This window comes from Choloepus didactylus, chromosome 2 (genome assembly GCF_015220235.1).
Source record: "Choloepus didactylus isolate mChoDid1 chromosome 2, mChoDid1.pri, whole genome shotgun sequence".
Lineage (NCBI taxonomy): Eukaryota > Metazoa > Chordata > Mammalia > Pilosa > Megalonychidae > Choloepus > Choloepus didactylus.
This window is the reverse complement of record NC_051308.1, coordinates 30,781,174-30,786,232: the sequence shown is the minus strand read 5'-3', so window position 1 is coordinate 30,786,232 and position 5,059 is coordinate 30,781,174. Positions and strand designations below refer to the sequence as shown.

The 5,059-nt window shown below is 40.2% G+C and overlaps 1 pseudogene; it reads right to left on the bottom strand.

Annotated features, from left to right (window-relative positions):
- Positions 1-468: 468 nt before the first annotated feature.
- On the bottom strand, positions 469-905 carry LOC119515350 (annotated as a pseudogene).
- Positions 906-5,059: the final 4,154 nt, after the last annotated feature.

The following is a 5,059-nucleotide window of genomic DNA, read 5'->3' as shown; positions in this document are numbered from 1 at the left end:
TAATGACCCCCTTCTCATTTCTGATTTTACTTATTTACATCTTTTCTCTTTTTTTCTTTGTCAGTCTACCTAAGGGTTTGTCAATTTTACTTATCTTCTCAAAGATGAATTGTTTTGTTAATTCTCTATTGTTTTTTAATTCTCAATTTCATTTATTTCTGCTCTAATCTTTGTTATTACTTTCCTTCTGCTCACTTTGGGATTAGTTTGTTGTTCTTTTTCTAGTTCCTCCAGATATACAGTTAGGTCTTTGATTTTATCTCTTTCATATTTTTTTTTAAGGAAACATTTCCAATTTTTACTCATAAAATTATTAATCAAAACTGCAAAAGTAGATTTACACAGCCACATATCAATAACAAAACTAGTTAGAAAGGAAATGTTCCAGAAACATCTTGAAAAGTTCCAAAAGAACACAACACTAGGCTAAAATGTACAGTTAAACTGTGGTTGCACAACAGGATGTATTCAATCCTGCGTTTTCTCAATAAATTATTCCTTATGTTTGCCCTTCTCTTTTCCAACTTGTCGAGATTTGGCTTTGCATTCAAGAATTTTTTTCCAATCTTTGTCCAGTTTTAGCCTGGTGATAGCCGCCTTGCTCAGGTGAATGCCCACATGGACAGTTGTGCCATTAGCCTTCTCATGCTGCACCCTCTTGATGTAGATGATATATTTCTTTCTACACACCTGGACTACCTTGCCAATTTTTTGACCTTTTTAGTGTCCTCAAACCATCTGGATCGCATCATCCTTGCAGATGGCATGGAGCAGATGTTGTATTTCTGCTGCAGCTCCTTGGAGAGTGGGGATGACATAATCTTCCTACGCACGTGCAAAGGAGCATTGAAGTGGCATTTGTGGTTCTTGCTGTGTTCCAAGGTCACAAAGGGGTTTAACTTCATGGTGACCATCTGGTGCCAGGCAAAATCCTTTCTTCTTTTTTAATGCAGGTGTTCAGGGCTGTAGGTTTCCCTCTCAGCACTGCCTTTGCTGCATCCCATAAATATTGTTATGTTGTGTTCTTGTTTTCATTTGTCACGAGATATTTACTGATTTTTCTTGCAATTTCTTATTTGACCCATGGATTGGTTCAGAGTATGTTGTTTAACTTCCATGTAATTGTGAATTTTCCAGTTTTCCACCTGTTATTAATTTCCAGCTTCATTCCATTATGGTCAGAGAAAGTGCATTGTATAATTTCAATCATTTAAAATTTCTTGAGACTTGTTTCATGACCAACTAGGATTTATCCTGTCCAGTGTTATGCTTTTTTGGACATTTATATTTATGTCTTTCATAAGAGTTGGGAAAGTTTCAGTGATTATTACCTCAAATATTCTTTCTGCCTCCTTTCCCTTCTCTTCTTCTTCTGGAATACTCATGACACATAGGTTTGTACACTTTGTGCTGTCATTCAAATCCCTGAGAACTTGCTCAATTTTTTCCATTCTTTCCCTATCTATTCTCTGTCTATAAGATTTTCTATTGTCCCATCTTCTAGCTCACTGATTCTTTATTCTGCCTGTTCACATCTGCTATTATATGCCTCTAGTGTTTTAAATCTCTTTTATGTTTCTTTTTTATAGTTTCAATTTTCTTCTTTATATTCACCCAGTGTCTTTTTTTTAAATAATGAAAACAGCCATTTATTAAACATCTACTCTGTGCATGCATTGTACTAACATTATGTCTAATCTTTATAACAACCCTGAAAGGTAGGCACTTTTTCCAGTTTTACTGAAAAGGAAACTGAGGCTGATAGATTTTTTTTTTTTTTTAACTTTCAAAGTAAAATTCAACAAGTAGCCAGAGAGAAAACCTCAACAAATGTCATGGGCTACAGCTCCACAGTCCCAGCCACTCCCCACTGTGCAACACAACATACACACAGAGAGGTGACAACCCCCAATGTACAATCCAATGACTATCCATAGAGCAAACCTCAAAAAATGCCATGGGCCACATTTCCACAACCCCAGTCACCTCCTCACTGTAAAATACAGCATACATGCAAAAAGGTGACAACCTCAGTGCACAACCCAACAATTAGCCATACAGGAAACTTCAAAGAATGCCATCGGTCACAGCACCACAGCCTCACAAATTTCTCCATTGTGAAATACAGCATACACACAAAAAGGTGACAACCTTCAGAGTACCATTTTTGTCTTCTTAATATTCTTTATCTCTTTATCAGTATTTTTCTTCATTTTCTTAAATTGTTTCGGGAGATTTGTTTGACTATCAATTGGTTGTTCCTAATTCTGTGCTTCCTCTGAAGTTTTAATTTGTTCCTTTGACTGGGCCATTTCTTCCTGTTTCTTAGTTTGGCTTGTAATATTTTACTGATGTCTAGGCATGTGATTATCTTGATGAGTTTTCTCTGAAGGTCAGTTTCTGCCTCTTGCCTAGGGCTTTATTGTTATTTGGCTTGTGTTAAGGCTCTTCTTTGACACGTGGTTCAACTTATTCTACACCTTTAGAATTGCCTGTGTTTAACTGATCAGATTTTTCCAACTGTTCATCTCATCCTTGCCCTGGATATGTGGTACAGTTTTTAATGTTGCAGTATTTGTGCAATTGTTTCACCTTTGGAGAAAGCTTCCTTTCCTCTTTTCCTTCTCCAGGCATCTTGATCTGTTCTGTTTGTTTTTGTTTTTCCTCTATAGTTTTGTTTTTTACTCTCCTTTCATTGCCTCTAACTGCTTTTGCCTGGAGGGCAAATTCTGGGAGAGGGTCGCTGTGGACAGGACTTTTCCATGTCTGTATTTCCCAGACAAAACTGGGCCATGGACCCATGAAGGAGGCTCAGACCAGCTCCAAAGAGCCCTGGGGAGAGGGTCTGGAAAGATGTCAAAAGCCTTACTGATGATTCCCCAAAGCTCTGATTTCTTGGCCTGCCCAGCAGATGGTGTCCATAGCAAACTGTTCCCTGCAGCCCTAAGGAGACCCTGCATCTTTAAACCTCCACTACTCCACATCTGTCAGGGACAGGGTTGAAACAATGGCTGTGGCTGTCCCTGTCTGGGGTGGGCTGAAACAGCAGCTCAGAGCCAGGTCCCAGTGATCTGAATTTGCCACTCAAAACCCATGATCAGTGCTCAGCTGTGCCCCACCATCTTCTAGGGGAAGAGGACTTCACATTCCTCTCCATCCATAGCAGCCAGCCATGAACTGGAACCCAAGACAGTCCACCTTGAGAGTGGGGAATGGGCTCCAGCAGCACTGCGAAGTGAACTACTCACAGTTCTCTACCACAGTTTCTCAGCGTCTTCCTCCTGCTTTTCCCTGGATGCTGTATTGTGCTCCCCTGGCCTCTAGAACTCCAGAACAGTTGTTTCAGACAGTTCCGCCTGCCCACTAGCTGATCTGGAGGAGGAATGAGTCCTGGAACTCCCTACTCCACCATCTTCTCCAGAAGTTCCACCCTGTAGTGTGTTTTTAATCTCTATCTGTTCAGGCCCAAACCGAGTTCATGAAGTGCACGAGTTGGTGCTGCCATAAGACTGGAAACATACCTGTCACTGAAGTAGACATAGACTTATTAGGACTTGCAAACAGGAGAGAGTCTCCAGTGGTGGTGGTCCAGAGGGGTAGTGCTGTTCAAGGGGCAAGATATGCATGATTTTAGAACAAAGATATTCCATATAGTATGAGGACATCAGGCCTTTAGTATAATCATTAAAGGGTCTTAAGAGCTGATGTTCTATTAAGATTAATGTTTAAGACTAAGATACAATCAGTGTCATTTTAAATCCATGATTATATTATTCTCCCTCTAGGAAGACTGTTTTCTTTCTTGTCCTTTGTCCTGGTCATGCAGATTGTTACATGATTGGGGCTTCATTCCCATTTAGAAGGGGGCCCGGGCCCTGGGCTGCCACGAATCCACTCCCATGTAACAGATTGCATTGACTATAGGATATGCATTGCATTCATATACAAAAATAACAATATAAAAGACAACAGAATAGTAATAATCCAACACATAGGGCAGATAATCCTGCAAAGAAATGCCACTGAGGCTGAGTAAGAGAATTAAGCCAAGTAGAAGGAGCCAAGTAGATAATTGATCAATACTGTGTATGTGCTCTTGCATGTGATTTAAAGCTCATAAAATATTATGTGAGTGATCAGGAATGTATACACAACATTGTAATTTTATAAGAGCACAGGCCCACCTTGTCCTACAGTCAAAATGTCTAAAGCCATCCTATTTTGTAAGACTACTTTCTGTAATTTGGTGATCTCATCATTTAACAATGATATTGCCATACTAGATTCATTAAGCACATGAGCTGTATGATCAGCTTAAGCTGTATTATACTTTTCAGTGACCATCGCAGCTTCCCCCAGGGGGAAGAACAGCTAAAGAATAAAATCACCATGAGGTATGCTTCATTTGATATCTAGATTTAGCCATTTCCCAATTGTTAGGAGTGTGTGGTAAAGAACCATGTAATGTGGCAGGGATATACAGCTATCCCCATGTGCAGCATCCTGTCCAGCTGTAAGGTAAATAGGGCCATCCATATTGCCTACAGGTCCATAATCACCGCAAGGGGGAGACATATGCTCCATGTCTGTGGGAGGCATTTTGCCATTGGAAAAGGCTATCATTTGGTAGCTTAACAGTAAAATTACACACTTCTGAGGGTAACCACCCTATATCTCAGTTCCCATTAAGATGTTCCATGCAGACAGGAGCAATACAGTTACTGCTGTCAGCTACCCTATCCCATCATGTACAGCATTCCCTAGTATAGGCTGGGACTTACTTACTTGTTTCCTCATAAGAGAAAAATCTTAAGCTCGAGTCTCATTATAAGATGATAATTGCATCTCTGTCTTAAAAAGGAAATTCTCACTCTGGATTTGTTGGTGTGGTGAATTCTGCCACATCAACAGGGCATTCCACGTAGTCCAGTTAGCAGGAGCTATGGTCCAGGGAAGGCCGGTAGCACCTGAAGATGACAAGTCTGTGCAAACCCAACATTGGGTTGGATTGTGGGCATGAGTTACCACTGAAATCCACTGTAGAAAGGTGTTTGCTAGA